We start from the raw sequence: 17,668 nt of genomic DNA on the forward strand, positions 1-17,668 counted from the left end.
TATTGATTATTTTGAAAAGATTACCTCTTAGTATATGAGTAGAACTGACCCCCAAACTCATTTATTTCAAGAGTGGATTGAAATTACGTCTGACGTAATAAAGACGTGCAACTTCATTGGTTAGGTTCATATCAACATGGCAAATAACCTAATAACCTACACAAACCAACATAAACCAATAACAAAATCGGAAATCCCAATGAATTGTGAATTAACTAGTCTACGATCGATCGATTGTGGCAGTTAGTAAATTGATACACTTTGACATCGTAGGCCTAAGACTAATTGTTTGCAAGGACTGCTGCGCACCCGGATGTAGGCAGGCAAGCTGCAAGCAATCAGTGAGATGATCCATCTATCATCAGACTGCTACTACACAAAGGTAAGAACGCGCCTTAATGAAGGTGTACTTTGTTTATTTATTTGTGTACCGTCTTCCAGCGGGCAGACCTCAGCTAAAGTGTAGGCTATGTAAGAGAGACCTTTTGCGGGCTAGCTGCATGTTTTATAGCGAGTTAAGTAAAGTGTGTTGTCTGAGCTGTCAGCCAGCCAGCTAGCCAGCCTGTTGTTGCACTACTTTAGTGGAAACTGGACAGACAAACAGTATGGTTTAGCATTACCAAAGATCCTTTATTAACAGTTTCTGGTGTGGCCTACTTTGGCCACGCAGGTAAGACACCAAAGCAACGTTTCATAAGTTGGAAATCAAACACGACACGCACAAACAGGCAGCGCACTTTTAAACATTTTATTAGTAGCCTACCATAAACTGCCATAAGCTATATGGTTCGCATTAGCTGCTAGATGTAATGCAAAGTAACACTGCAGGGTAATTCTTCAACTATGATACTTTTCTTGTCCTTGGAAGAAAACTAAAAAATATTTAGACTACTTTGGTTTTTGGTGGTGGAAATGACATGGTGACGTGGTGGAAATGGCATTGCCCTAAAAACACAGTTTATTTGCTTCATAGTAGGCCTACTAAAGAATCTAGTAGAAAAAAACATCATAATTACATAACGTATGGCAGGGACGCATTTTTTTGTTTTAAATCTTAATGCTTTTAAATCTTAAATTTGTCTATGTATGTCATGTCATCTCCACCACACTTTGTCATTTCCATCACAACACATATTTTAAGTTAAACATGTAAAAATAATACAACATACAACATTTCTGGAAAATGTATATATTTTGGCTGAAATGTGTAATATTTAATAAAATACATTTGGAACAGTAGATGTTATTTTTGCTTGAAAACACACGTTTTGTTGTGTTTTGGAAACATGTGATTGGGCAGTCGTGGCCTACTGGTTAGGGCTTCGGACTTGTAACCGGAGGGTTGCTGGTTCGAACCCCGACCGGTAGGAACGGCTGAAGTGCCCTTGAGCAAGGCACCTAACCCCTCACTGCTCCCCGAGCGTGGCTGTTGCAGGCAGCTCACTGCATTGGGATTAGTGTGTGCTTCACCTCACTGTGTGTTCACTGTGTACTGAGTGTGTTTCACTAATTCACGGATTGGGATAAATGCAGAGACCAAATTTCCCTCACGGGATCACTTATACTGGAAATGACAGTTAGACTTTTGGAATAAAATGTCAAAAATATATATTATTCAAGTGAAATCTTTACAGCCACTATAAGGGGAAGTTTCTAGAAAGAGTAGATAATTAAACCATGCAAAAAGATTTTTACTGAAAGATGTTACATTTTCTGAAAATTACCAGGTCAATGAGAGCCATAGTTGAAGAATGCTACTGCAGCAATAGCATATGTCTTATATTAACGTCAATTCCAGTTTTGTTAACACGGATATAAGCCAAGTTGTAGTTCCGAACTTACTGACAATAGCCTAAGCATGATCAATGGCAACGTCTGACTCTGATAGGCCTGCCTATACAGAGAGATGAAGAGACTGTCTGACTGACTTTTGTTCAAAAAAGTGAAATAATACTGTTCATAATATTTTTCACCTCAGGACCAGATGGCTGTGTGACATGTTTTCAGTTCTGTGCAAGGAACCACCATCACACCATGGTAAGTGATAACTTATTTGTCCTCCATTTACTAGTGTCACAATGTAGCCAACGTGTAGCCTATATTATTATAAGTTATAGGGATATTTTGTAAGCATTTATTTACCAATGAGAATAGCCTAGCCTAATGTTATCCCTTTGCATCTCTCCACAGGGATACAAAGGCTAGGGTTGAGTGATGTTTTTGTATCAAAGAAGGGATGACACCTTAGACTTTTAGGCATTTTCAAAATGTGTTGGCTATGCAGGTCATGTGCATATCAGGAGTGTGAAGGAGTTAATCTTGTATTTACATGTCACCTGTACTATAGTCTTATTTAATATATGCATAGGATTAATATTCTGCTGATTTGTGTCTTCCCCACAATCCCTCTGTCTTTCTAGGAAGACGTCAATGTCAACAGCAGAAGGAAAATTACTCTGCAGGCCCTTCCCATCTTCCTGTGGGAAGATGGATTTTTTAAGACCTGGAATGTAAGTTTTTGATTAAATTGTGTGTCCTCTTTCACTCTTTCTTCTTTTTTACTTTGTCTTCTCTATATATCTCTATTTCTATTCAGCCCTCTTTGATACTACCTTGCAGCCAAAAGACAACAACCACAACCATCTTCCTAGCCACCAGAATAGCAATTAAATAATACTACAGTAATTCACCAAGAATGTCATATTTGGGAATTTTACCTTAACTTTTCATTCACTGGTATTTCATATTATATTAAATACACATGTAGTGTTTTTCATTGACTACTCTACTCATTAACTAATTACTGTCATGTTCTTCAGGCAGAAGAAATTGACCTGCCAGACTTCTCCGATGCAGCTGTAGCTATTCTCACTGTCTCGGGTGATACAGACTCCCTTGTGAAGTTTGGTCCTGCTATCCATTCTATAGTTCTTGACGGATATATTGTTGTGTGTGATATAGCAGAGTTGACAGAGACATAATTTGGCGATTTGCCTTAATTTATGCACTTCATCTCGATTATCCAAAGCAATTGTCCTACACATTTCATTTCATTCAAAAAATGATAATGGGTTTGGAAGACCTGAAGCGGTTACCTCCTAGACTGCTGCTTAGCCTTAAAAATAAATTGCTGATGATGGATGAGTAAGCATTCTGTTTTCCAAATCTCATGGTTGGTACTGCCAGCATGTTAATACTCAAGCAAGCAATGGAGCTTTTTCGCTTTTATTTATGTTGGCCTATTATTTTGTTATTTGAGTATTACCTTTGTTGAAGTGGTAAAAGGTTGTTATTTCTTTGATGTTCTGTATTAACCACATTCCTGGGGATGTTGTTCTGTTAGAATTCTAATGGAATTCTTAAATAAAGGGAATCTGCATTGAAATTGTCTTTTGAGTAGTTTTTTATTTGAATCATACAAATAAAATATTTTTGATTTTGAGGTAAATAGTAAACCCAAACAGTCAAAAAATGTGTTTCAATAGAGTGAAGTCAACTTAAAAATATAAGAGACTGAAGTGACAATGTTTAGGTTTGAGAAACTGAATGAGTCATGGTGATAACATGAATATATTATTAGGAGTGATAACTTAAAAACATAAACTCCATTTCCAGTGTCAATTTTGTTAGTTTTAACAATGGTTTCAAAATGATCAGGTTCATTGAACTTATCAACAATTTAAGTAGCGATTACTTAAAATGTTTGTTTGTCAAATTATTATGTTTCAGTTCATCAACTTCCTAAAAAAATGAGTGTGAATAACTTCTAGTTTAGAGTAGTAATTACTTAAAATATTTGTTTGTTGAAATTATTTGTTTTAATGTTGTTCATTTTCTCAAAGATTTGGAGTCTTAAGAGCTTGTCTGACTAATGTAACAATAACTTAAAATATCTATTTCTCACATTATTCTTTTTAATTTTATCCTTGTCCTTAAAGATTTTGAGCATTAAAAAAAGTCTCATTTTAAGTAGAAATTACTTAAAATATTTTGTAACATAGCTAAATATTTTGAGGTAATCAGTTTCATCAAACATTTTGAGTTCATTGAACCTGTTGGGGTTTACAGTGTATAAAAATGATCAAAGTTGTATTTAGCCTATTCACTGCAGTAGACCTGCATCACTGTATGAAACATTACAAAAACATGAAACATGACATATTACATATAACTGTAAATCATCTGATCATCTAATAAAAACAGATATCTAGGCTATATATAAAATGTATTTTATATTTGGCCTGCTATGAAATCATGTATTGAACAATTTAAATGTAGCACAGCTCAGCTTTAAGAAACTCAAATAGCCTAGATGCATGCTTAGCATTTTGTGATCATTAAGGCTACTTTCACAAACTCTTAGTCAGCTGTCCTCTGATTTACCAATATCTAGGCGATATTTGTAACATTTATTTTGTATTTGGCCCATTATGAAATCATGTGGAACAATTTAAACACATTGTAAAACTTAAAGCCCAAATTTGGAGACATCCATGCATGTCGAAATTTACTGCAAATTCAAAACTGGATTACTCTGGAACGGCTAACTGTACAGGGGACTGCTTTACACCTTTGTGTTCGGTAAGGTCTGCTGTTTATTCTGATATGTGGTTTGTCATGTGTTAAAAGAAGGGTTCGTGAAGTATTCCACCGAGATGAATGGGTAGGGAGATCATGGACGCAAAACCTTCAGTAGAATGTATGATTAAATTGAATTATATTATTTACTTTTCTCGCGAACCGTTTAACACATCAATTATCGGCTAACATCGTTTAAAAGCTGAGAAAAAGCTCTTTCATGTGATACTTGTGATGTCTGTGTGATGAATAGGCTACTTCGTGAGTAGTTCAACTGAGAAGAATGGGTGAATTTGGACGCACTTTCTTGCGCTGTTACTTTCTATCTCTGTCGCTATTAGTAGGACAAAGCAGAATATTAGTAGGACAAAGCAGAATATTGAAAGAAGGGGGCACCAAGGCCACCGTGGCCTGTAAACCTATGATTTTCAAAGGGGCTTCACGGCCAACGCAAGGGGCTACGACGGCCATGGCATGGCAAAAAATTTGGTGTTTTCATCACAATATCTCTGGCTGACATGGTCAAAACTGCACGAAATTGAAAGTGTAGGATCATTATGACACCCTCCGAATTCATGCCAAGTTTTGTGTACTTTCGTTCATGGGGGGCCTTACAATAAAATAATTTATGTGTACATTTAGTGACGTACACCAACAAGGAACCGTCATTTTTCGTTTTGATCTGTAGCCCCCCTGCTGGACTGGACCCCCCGAAAGGAGGGTAGGCCAGACACAGTTCTCTGTGAATATCTTGAGAACTGTAGGGCCTAGGATGACCATTTTTTTCCGTATATTTGCCTCCAGGGGTCATGTTAACCCATTTCATTTGCACACATGTGCACAAACAGATACACACACACACACACAGTAATCATACGTATGACACATACTCACACAGTAGACATATGTACGCTTCCATGCACAGACACATACGCAGGCACACACACAAGCACGCACACACACACACTCACACACACACACACCCACACACATAACATAAACATAACACAAACAATCAAGAATTTCTCAGAATTATGAACAGGCAAGATGGAGGTGGGGTTGTATAAAATGAATTTTACATGTGAAAATCTATGAACTAATCATGTTTTGGTACTTGTTGTCTAGCAGATACCAGTGAGAATTGAGTGTGGATAATGCAATTTAGTGAGACAGTTAGAATCATATAGGCCTTTCAGCGTGATTTCTTTTTGTGGAAAAAATGTGCTGGACTGGGCGGCGGTCATATTTTGTACCGCTCTGCGGTACATCTAGTTAGTTCATTATTAACTATTATACCATGGTCTAGGTTGAAAAGGGTGTCGTTTAAAAAGTGATATACTACACCTATGAAGTAGATCTGGTAAAAAAAAGTTTAATTGCCGTTCCATATCAATGCTTATGAATGGTAACTATAACAACGATAGTATAACGATGGTTGAGCCTGGAGGCAGGCTTCGCAACAATGGAATCAACTGTAAACAGCTGAAAAAAACTAACGATTTTAGCTGTAAAACTCATTTAGTATTAATAATTGATTTCATATTTATTTATTTCGTAAGTGACCATGGTATAAACGGGATAATGCCCTTCGATGCGCTCCTTATCAGAAATAAATGGACATCGCGGAAGCAACCGTCTGACGCACGGTTCACGCCTCCGCGTCGTCCATTTATTTCTGATAATGGACACCTCGTCGGGCATTATCTCTTACATGTATTACAAATGCTTTACTATCATATTATTGTAATGCTAAAGTGTTACCAAAGCAATTAATAGTGAAACACCAGTTGAATAAATTGGGCTCGATATGATATAACAATGTTCTGCAGTTTAGCACAGGATGACACTCTGACTGTCAGAAAACCGTGTGGTTTATGTATATGCACAATTGTGTATACATGAAAGACTGCACTGTTGAATAGAGATATTTTACAAACAAGGAAAAGAGCCTCATACCTCATAATGATATCACCATGGAAACCACCACTATGCACACCTAGCCAGGCTAATGCACACCTTTCATGCTCCATGTTCCCTTTGTCCATCCATCCTCCAAGTCTCCCATCATACACACACACACACACACACACACACACACAGACACACACAGACACACACACACCCACACACACACACACAAACACAAACAAACACACACATACACACATAAACACACACACACACCTATCTTCCCAAAGCCCCATGTCACCCCAGCCTTTGTATGACTCCTGGTTGTTCTGTACTTCACATAACTACATTCATCTCTCTCTCTCTCTCTCTCTCTCTCTCTCTCTCTCTCTCTCTCTCTCTCTCTCTCTCTGTGTCCTGTGTCTCTCTCCCTTTGGGCCGGCACCCACGTCTCCTTTGATGACTCGTGCGTTTCAGAGCTCTTCTGCATTGAGGGATGTGTGAGAGTAACATTTTCCATTAGTCATTTGTATTCATGCAAAGCTGCCCAAGCACACTTCTCTCTCTCTCTCTCTCTCTCCTTGCCCCTTTCAACAATGGAGAACAAAGTGACTGTGCATTCGCATTAATGGATGCTGCTAGGCAACTGACGGCGGACGAGTTGCGCGGTTCGGCCCCTCCTCTTAATTTGCATTTGCCGTGCTTTGCGGAGGGTCCAGCTTACTTCCTCCCTCGGAGCAATTTGCGGCACCATCATCGTGAGGTGCGTGGGACCTTGGGATGAGATGTGTGATTTTTTGCTCGTTCGTCTTTGCAACACACACACACACACACAGACACACACACACACACACACACACATACTGTTCTGTCGACAGAGACATACATACATCCTGTTTCATCCATCAGTTAAAAACTCATTTGCTTCCATTTTTTTCCATTTTGTGACAGCTGTCAGGGATTTTATTTCAGGGTTAAGCCACTGTAGCATGACACACAGCACAGCAGTGCTTTCCTGTTCCACCTTAATCCCCTACACACTTAAAGAAATCACATCTCAAACACTTAAACACATCTCAGCCTTGCATACTCTGCTTTCTCAGATGCTGCTTTAATTTCCTCTCTAAATGTGCACACAAATCAGACCAAATGCACATCTGCTTTTTTGTTGAATGCATTGAGCAGATAATGCTTTTATGTTTTTTTTAAAACTGCTTTGTTGCTTTTAAACTGAGCTACTCCTATGAGTACAATGCATTTCACATTTTTTCAAGCAAGGTACAGATTTTGTCTGTAAGGCCTGACTCGCTGCAGCATTCTGGACAGCAACAGACACGCCCACTCCAGTCTAGCACGGCCTCCCCAGAGTTTTGACACCTGTGACTGATATCCAATTAGTAGACTTGCCCTATAAAAGGACTTTGTATCTGTTGCCTCGATGTGAGGTATTGTTGGTATTAACTCTACTAAGCTGTGTTTGTAGGTTTTCATTGAGAGTTACCTGTTTAGCCTTTTTCCAGTTTAGACCTTGCCCGTCTGTTTTGACCAAGCTTTTTGGATTACGTTTTGGATTGTTCGCCCTGTCTTTGGATTTCCCTGTGTACTGACCTTGGCTTGCTGTCGGCTACTCTTTGGATTGTGGACTTGTACCTTCGCTAAGTAAACAGAACCAAACTGCACTTGAGTCTGAGACTTTATTTATCATCACATTGTCCTCCACAAACACAAATGTTTCCCCGCTCTACCGTAACATCCTCTGCTGCTGATGGCTGAGATAATGGCAAGATGACATGCAGCGACAGGATGTCTTTCAGCCTCCAGCCCCTCTTCCCTTTCACACTGGCACCTGGTGGTTGAAGGCGGCTTTGAGTGGCTTTTCTAAACACTGGGACCCTCCCGGACCATCCGGACCTTGTGATTTTGCAGCACTTGTACCTGAATAGAGATGTTGAGAGATAGCAGGGGCTAAGAGTGGGTTGCCACTTGATTTCACCAACGGTTTGTTGTTTTTTCCTCCCTGAATATTAATTGAAAAAATAGCCATAATGTGGGCTGCTGTCACTAAGCCCCCCCTCCCACACACACACACAGACTCTCTCTCTCTCTCTGTCTCTCTTTCAAACACACACACACAGTCAATCTGTCATTTCATGTGACACATGGCACACAGACACACAACCTTTATTTCTTTCTAACACACACACTCTCTCTCTCTCTCACACACACACACATTGTCAGTGTATCGATCTATCATTTTATGTGACACATGGCACCCTCACCAGCCAGCTCTCTCCCCGGTGCCCATGTTAATCTGAATAATCTGTGCCCAGGTCAGGTACGACGACACCACACTACCACACGCCCCCTTCACTGCACAACCCCACAAACTCTTCCCCGCTCTCTCCTCTGCTCTGTTGCTCCGTTGCCATGGAGACCGTTTACCTATTCCAACCCCCCCCCCCCCCCGACCCTCTCCACCCCCGTTGCAATCCGATTTTTTTTGTGTGTGTGTGTCTCCATTTTTTTTTTCTCCGGATGCCTGGTTATCGCTCTCCAGTCGTGCTTGAGCATGAGTGAGGAGGGGCCGTTGTGGGATACGGTGCCTGTGTAGCGGTGGCAGCGTCGGCGTCGGCGTCGGCGTGTCAGGCCGTGTGTGATGCCCTGACTGTGATGGGAAGTGGCAGCAACTCTCTGGGCTTGGCGCCTTGCTCTTTCGGGCTGCTGATCAGATGCTAATGACAGCCGACCGGGCGCCGTTGCCACAGTTCCTGTCAAAATCCCTTTGCATGCCCTGCGCGGCAAACTGCTGTCACTGTTGCTAACGGAAGTGGCGATACAATGCCCACTGGTGCGCACTGACATGCACAGACACACACTCACGCATACACTCACACACATGCTAACACCCCAAGAGCACCCCACATTTATACTTACATACATCGCTACGCTCATAGCTAGCTACACACTATATACACATCCTTCTCCACATACACACACACACACACACACACACACATACACACACACACACACACACTCACACACACACACACACACACACACACACACACACACACGCATCCTTCTCCACAAACACACACATGCACTTTCTCTATCAAATGTCCACGCACACACGCAAAGACATCCCCCTAAACACAAACTCTTTCTCGATCACGCGTCCACACACATATACCCTGATCTGACACTTCCCCGCTCCCCTGCTGATGAAAGTAGATGAGCTGTGAATGGAAAGTGTGTGTGTGTGTGTGTGTGTGTATTGTGCTGAGTGGCAGAGTCAGCACTCGCTCGCTCACTCGCTTGTGGCAGCAGGGGGGTGTGGTCTGGTGTTTTAATCTGTGACGCGGCAGTGTGTCCGACGGCGGCCGCAGTGGCCACCCCTTTATTAAAACACTCTCATCTCAGCACCGCACAGATTAAGGCCATTGCGGTGCAGGCGGACACACATGCACACACACGGACAGTCGGACACACACACACACACACACACACACACACACACACACACACACACACACACACACACACACACCAGACTCCACACAGACACACACACACACACACTCAGATCACAGAAACCACACATATAAGGGATAACAAGCATATAAAGTCCAGTTCCGACCTGAATGCCCCCCCCCCACCCGTGTCTGACCCCCCACCGTCCACTGCATTCAGCAGGATTCCCTGTGTCAACACTCCCACAAGCAGCATCTGGGCATATCTGTGGTGACTTGACAGCAGCACAACACTCGTCGTGAATTTACAGCTTAGAGTCAGACATGCCTTTTTGGCCCAAGCCTCTCAAGGCGCGGGTCAGCAGTTATGGGAAATCCAAATGACTCATAGGAGATGCTTATGGGAGATGGAGAATTAAGAAGGGCTGATTTGACGGCTGGCTTAAATGTGAGCTCAGTGCAGGCTGACGACTTAGCAAACTAGTTTTCGTGGAAGGGCCTTCATATTTTACACTGAGGATGTGGAATAAGTCTAATTATAATGATGTATTCTTATCGTGTGGTGAATAAAATGAAATGAAATAAAAATGTCCCAGTACTCTAGGTCCACCCATTCAATCTTTTACAGAGAAGAGATCAATTATACAAAAAGAAGACAATGTAGTCTGAACTGAAATATGTTTCTCACCAATTCAATTATTTCAGCAAGAACATAAGAGTAATTTCAATGGAAATGGATCTCTCAAAGCTGCACTCTGAATATTAGAAGAGCTCGTCTCTGTTCTTTTCCAAGAACTCCGTGAAATTGGCACTGAGTGGCGAGGAAGAGAAACAGTGTCCATTAGCCCTAGTGAAATGGGAACTCTCCTCTTTTGAAAGTAAAACTCATTTTAGCGCTCTGTGGACACCTGGGACTATGCTGTACGAGGATAACATTAGCGAGATAAAAGCACTGCATACATCCCAGGTCCACACATTACACTTCACTTCTTATGTACTGTGAGTGTAAAATGTGCCCCAGAGAGGTGGTTGGGCTAGTGGCGCGACCCTGACTGCATGTGGCATGGCATGTTGGATGTGCATGTGTGGGCCAATCCCAAAGTGAGCCCTGAGGACTAAGGACTAAAGACTCACAGACTTAATTGATCTCAGGTGCTAAGTGAGTGAGTGTGTGAGACCACATGGGTTCAGATAGGTATAAATGGAGGGCAGACGACCTCTCAAGGGAGCTGCTTAAACACCCTTCTTCCTAGCTTCCTCCAAAATGGATGGCAATGACTGCCTTTTAACGCTCTCATCACATAAAACTTTAAAGGAGGCACATAAAGTTGCCTGGTGAACATCACTCTTGCTTTCTTACTTAGGCCTACTGGTAATATATGGATCACCGGGGACTGCGGGGAGTTAGGGGGTAGTGTTGTGGTGGGTAGACGGGTAAGTAAAAACTAGGGAGAGGGGAAGTTGTAGTGGTAGAGATGGGGGGGGGGTATAGCAAACCTTGCATTCACTGAAGCGAGAGATTGGCCTCTGCTGTTGGGGTACAGCCTCTCTCCTCTCCCACTTAGCAGTTCATTTGGAGCATCACTTTGAAGCTTATCGATTCACCTCTGATAACGCAGAAGGCTTGCTGCGCTAAGCTTCCATCCTTTTAAAGCCCACTAATAAGATGCTAATAGTTGTGTGGATCTGATTACTGCAATACTGTCAAGGGTAGGTTTTATGAGGCACATGATTTTGATTGCTGCACTAGTGTCCCCAAAATTACACACTGAATTATGATGCTGGCACGATGACCATGTAACCATCTTGATTTGACTGAGCTAAGTTGTTGACCTACGGCCCACCTGATGCAGATGGCCGTTATTTGCTGCTGCTTTGCCCGTTACCGGGGTAACACCCTATGTTAATCAGAGGTGGTAATTTTATCTAAATTCATGCCAATAAAGGGAGTAATTCAATTAAAATGCAAATTTGCCTTTGTTGCTGCCTGGTTGCGCAAAACCTGGAATCTGGACTGTGACTCCTTTTGCCAGCTTTCTGAAATATACAGTGGGAAAGAGGCATGAAGGAGCATGGTTTGAGTGTGTGTGTATGTGTGAGAGAGCGAGAGAGAGAGAGAGTGTGTGTGAACATCACTCTTGCTTTCTTACTTAGGCCTACTGGTAATATATGGATCACCGGGGACTGCGGGGAGTTAGGGGGTAGTGTTGTGGTGGGTAGACGGGTAAGTGAGAGAGAGAGAGAGAGAGTGTGTGTGTGTGTGTGTGTGTGTGTGAGAGAGAGAGTGTGTGTGTGAGTGTGAGTGTGCGTGCAGAGAAAGATTGATGACATTCCACACACACATACAAAGAGGTGGGCATGAATCCTCAGTCTGTAGTCTCATTGCTGCCCCAACCCACCTCCCCCAACACACACACACACACACACACACACACACACACGGTTGGTTGATTAGCGAGAGAATGTCAGGGTGGACCTCTATGAGCTGTGTTCATTGAATGGTGCTTAAAGCAAGAGGAGGTGTTCAGCACACTGGCTTCACAAGCGGCGAGGATCGATGGACGCTGCATACTGATGCAAGTGCTCTGGCTCCAGCACCACTCGTTTGTTCGTTCGTTCGTTTCGTTCGTTCGTTTGCTCACAGAGTTCCGTCACCCACCCTCCCTCCTGCCAGTCTGGTTGCCACTCCCCACACTGCAGCTACTCATCAGCCAGAGAGCTGAAGTCAATGATTAATGGCTCTGCACTTTCCCAGAGGTATTTTTCCTGAGGTGTGTGTGTGGGGGTGGGGGTGGGGGTAGGAGTGTGGGGTGTGGATAGGTGTAGGTGTAAACTAGAGCCTCATTAACCGTGTGCGACTGTGTGAGGGTGTCTGGGTTCATAAGTGTCATTCGAATTTGTGTGTGTGTGTGTGTGAGGGCAGAAAGCTACCATCCACCCTGGCTAATAGAAAATATCCCTTTTGGCCAATTCCAAAAGATGAAACGTATCGATTCTGAAGAGGTTTTTGAAAGAAATGCTCAAGACATGAGTCAAAGGTTCAAGCAAAGAGGGTATAAACACAAGACCAAAGATTCTGCTTACAGTAGAGTTAAAGAACTCAACAGAGAACAACTATTGGTTCAGAGACAGCAAGAGTCAAACCAAGTATATAATATTTTGTTACACATTACAGTAAAACCAATGAGATAAAACAAATTGTTTGAGGAATTGGGACATAACAGTGATACCTTCCTGAGAGAAGCACTACCTGAGGTACCCACCATCAGCTTTAAAAGAGCTCTTACTCTAAGGCGGGGATCACATTAGCCAGCGGCAAGAGGCAGGTTTCCTATTGTTCTCTATGGTTCTGCAGCGGAACGGCGTTACGTTTACGTTTGCCGCTGCCGCTTGCCGCTGGCTGATGCGATCCTCGCCTAACGCCCCTGATCCACTAGCACGTGATGCAAATTCCCAAAATCGCGACGCTACCCTCCATTAAGACGCTTTGATGGGCGTTCCCTTTTGTAGATGTGTGGAAACCACAGGGCAAGAGCAGGTAGCCTAGTAAACAAAAAACAAAACAAACAAATGTTTCCCTCCACTATTTTGAAATTACCGAGGGAAAGTCACATCTATAAATTAGTTTTCAAGTTGGGCGGTCATTTCAATCATGAAGTTGTCTCTGTAGGATTTTAGCCAAACATCATACAAACACGGAAATGTAGACACTGCTATGATTATTTTTTCTCATCTGACATGTTTCTGTACGTTGGCGGTAACCACACTACCGGAAAAATTCGTTTTTGTTTAGGCTACGTGATGATGGACCTCCCCTGCGTTTTGCTCTACTATTGGATACTCGCCTCGCGATGGACGGATTCATTTGCATAAAGTTGGGGATTGCTGAACTTTTTGACGCGCCGCAGCCACAACACTCGTCGCATCGCATACCGCGGGTGCGGAATTCGCTTCTCAGAGAAATGAATAGGGATGCGTCGCGGTGTTCGCATCGTGTGCTAGTGGATCAGGGGCGTAACAGATCAGGGGCGTAACGTATTTACTAAAACGAGGCACGATTTATTAAAACGAGAGCACAATTTAGTGAACATGGTTATAGAACATTGTGTGCACAATCTACTTACACGTGGCCACAATTTGAAAAAACGTGCACTCAATATTGTCTTGACACATGTAAACATGATTACGTTATGGTATATTCGAGATCTCGATCTACTAAAATGCACCCACGAATAATTAAAATGTGTTCTTGAAGAAATTTAATTGTGTACACAAAAACGTAGGCTTTAGTCAACAATCCAGAAGGAGGTAGTGGAAACCGGTGCAACAGAGCCCGAGTAGTAGTAGTTACATTTCCCCATTATGGGTTTCCATCTGGCAGTTGACACCGCAGGTGACCCTGCTACAAAAGAGTAGAAGTCAGCTAACCATCCTGACCACTTAATGGTGAAAACTAAAAAGGCTTTAATTAACTGCCTACGGTTATCATCACATTACCAATATGAACTGTAATGTTACAGACAGCCTGATGGTAGGCTAGGCCTAGTCCATGCCAGTAGCATGATAGGTAACACGAAGTTGCCACCACAGCTCAGCGAGCGGTGAGAAAATGTCGGAAATTACTAAATGTGAGCACGAAGCTCAATTTAGGCCTACAACGGGGTCACGTTTTATTAATTCAAGGGCTCAATTAAAGGAAAACGTGCTCACGTTTTATTAATTTGAGGGCTCAATTAAAGGAAAATGTGCTCACAAATGATCACGACCAGAAAAAATATCACTTAAAGTGACCTCTCCCGGGCTCCGTACATTCCACCTGTGCAGAATAAAACTTAATTTTAGACCAGAGGAGGTAATCAGTGTGGAAATTGTAATCATTGTAAAAACATGGTTAAGACCTATTCTTTTACAGACATAACATCAAGTTGTGAATACAGTATACAACCATTCATCAATTGCAATACCTCATATGTAGGCTAGTATATAGACTTGAATGTCCATGTGGTTGCTTCTATATTGAAAGACTAGCAGAACATAAATATGCTATAAGAACAAGTAACCCCTCTGAACCTGCTGTGCGCCTTATGCAAGCATCGCTTGCCCTGGATGGCCTCAATGGAGGGGAGTGAGGAATGCGTTGGGCAGTTTTCACCACCCTCTGCAGTGCTTTTCGGTTGTGGGCAGAGCAGTTGCCATACCAAACTGTGACACAGTTGGTAAGGATACGCTTGATGGTGCAGGGGTAGAAGTTCACCAGGATCTGAGGAGGCCGGTGGACCTTCTTTAGCCTCCTCAGATAGAAGAGATGCTGGTAAGCCTTCTTGAGGGTAGAGGTGTTGAGGGTCCAAGAGATGTGGACACCCAGAAATCTGAAGCTGGTGATAGACTCCACTTCAGTCCCATTGATGAGAATGGGTGTGTGTGCTAGCTTTAGACTTCCTGAAGTCCACAATGAGCTGTTTGGTCTTCAATAATTCTGTTAACAAAAAAATTGTGGGAACATATGAATTTGTTGATTATATGCAAGCCTAATGCTGCCCACTACAGCTAAGTCTGCCTTCATCCATGAATTGTGACTGGTTTCAGAAACAGCATCCTCTGAACAATCTACAGAGAGTAGCTCAGTGTAATTAACACACTTTGTAATTATCCACATTGGATAGCATCTTAATAGACGGCATGGCTGTTGTGCAGGAGATGGTTGTCAGGAAAAGTGACATAAACTGTTGCCAAGATCTGGCAGAATGCTTCTTTGAAAATGTTGAAAGTAAGGCACGAGGCTACAATGATATATACTTATTATTTAACAACTATACCATCACAAACTCCATGAAAGACAGGACGAGACAGGTCCATACAATGGGAAAAGCACATGATAAGGGATACAAAATACAAGACTCTACACCAATCAAAGACTTTAAAGCTTTCCTGGGATCGAAGGAAACCAAAGCCAACCTCATCCTCTACCTTGGTCATAAAGCTGTTGAACTATGTAAACTGCCAGTCACAGTTCACACACACAAAGGTGGCAGTAGCAGTAAGTAATTTTGGCAAAACCCCATATATCTACATGTCACACAGATAGGGTTGGGTATCGTTTGAATTTGAACGATTCCGATTCCAATTCCGATTTCTTATTTCGATTCTGGTTCCTAGCGATTCTCGATTTCCGATTTTTTTAAGAGGCTGGGTCAAAAAAAGTTTAGGATATTTTAAATGAGCTAGCTAACCAACGGTCTTTCTCAGGGTATCTGCACATTTTCCAAGTGCAAATTTAAAGACTTTTAAGACCTTTTCAAGACATCTAAATGACACTTAAGACTATACCACGGCAAAAAGATATATATGACTGTTTATGCAATAGTTTTTTTTTTCCTACTAATTTTAACCCCCACCCCATTTTGGATGTCTACAGAAGTTACCAAATATATTTTGGCGAAAGAAAAATAATTGTGTGTGAATTACCTTCAAAGCTATAAATGCCCAATTTTAGGGTCTGGGCTGCTTGCTTTTGAAGCTGGCTGTACATATTTGGTTTTGCTTACTGCTGAGGCTGACTGTTCTTCACCTGTGTCTGTAGTGGCCTAGGCTACTTGCCAAAGACATGTGCACTGGACTGGATTCCCTTCAATATTTTTTTCAAAGTTAGACTAAGCTATTTACATATTTTAATAAGCCTATATAATTTACTATGTGCATCTATTGTCCAATATGCAGCACAGCAAATTAAAGTTAATCCACTACTTTACATTTTGCATACCAGTTGTATCTAAACCAACCAAAGCTTGACTGAAACATTGTAAAACCATTGACTTGTTTGAGAACCATTGACCTCTCATGATCCTGCTGAAAACCGCTGGTTTCATCTCAAGCACGCACGTATTATGAACACACGTTTTTTTTTTTATGTAGCCAGTCGCTGACATTCAAAAAATATGCGGTTATAGTTCACAACTTTTGCGAAGTAGGCCTAGCCTACTGGGAAACGCTGGCAAGCAAGCTGCTGGCAGATATTACAAAGCACAGCACATAATTTGACCAGCAGTCTTCGCGTCCATAGTTTGTGAAACGATGCTGCGTCCGAGCAACGATTTTAGAGTTTTGTTGTATATGAATAATGTATATGAATAATGAAACAAGATGCAGATTGTTTTCTCTTTTTTTCATTTTTTCTCCAAATTTTTTGGCAAATGATGCAATACATCTTTTGAAAATAGTCTGTATCTCACTTGTCTACCTTATTAGGTGTATATTTATCAAAAAGTTGACCACTTTAAGCCTTTATATTATTTTTCCGCATATATTGTCCACCATCTTGAATTTTGGCACTGAAAATGAAGAAAAAAATTGGAAACAGGTTGTTTTGTATTCAATGGGGTCCTAGCAAGTAAAAAAACACCAATTGCAAAAATCTATATGAATCGTTCCTAAAATAACACAATTCCCCATACTAAAAGTAAATAATATAATTAAATTTAATCATAACGTCTAAGGTGCTACACCCATCTCCCTATCCATTCATCTCGGTGAAATACTTCACGAACCCTTCGTTCAACACATGGCAAACCATATATCAGAATAAACAGCAGACCTTACCGAACACAAAAGTTGTAAAGCAGTCCCCTGTACAGTAAGCCGTTCCAGAGTATTCCGGTTAAATTAAAAATGTAATCTGCAGCATAGTCTACATTCATGTCTCCAACTTTGGT

At 41.8% G+C, this 17,668-nt stretch overlaps 1 long non-coding RNA gene across 1 annotated transcript; it reads left to right on the top strand.

Annotated features, from left to right (window-relative positions):
* Positions 1-243: 243 nt before the first annotated feature.
* LOC143111890 (uncharacterized) lies at positions 244-3,367 on the top strand. The gene is made up of 4 exons (XR_012984636.1): positions 244-382; positions 1,979-2,037; positions 2,421-2,510; positions 2,820-3,367. It is a non-coding gene; the product is annotated as an uncharacterized LOC143111890 (long non-coding RNA).
* The last annotated feature ends 14,301 nt before the right edge of the window (positions 3,368-17,668 follow it).

The sequence above is a fragment of the Alosa pseudoharengus genome, unplaced genomic scaffold (genome assembly GCF_046254945.1).
Source record: "Alosa pseudoharengus isolate Yale_2024_CS ecotype anadromous, Long Island Sound unplaced genomic scaffold, YU_APseudo_1.1 YU_APseudo_1.1_scf_8, whole genome shotgun sequence".
NCBI lineage: Eukaryota > Metazoa > Chordata > Actinopteri > Clupeiformes > Clupeidae > Alosa > Alosa pseudoharengus.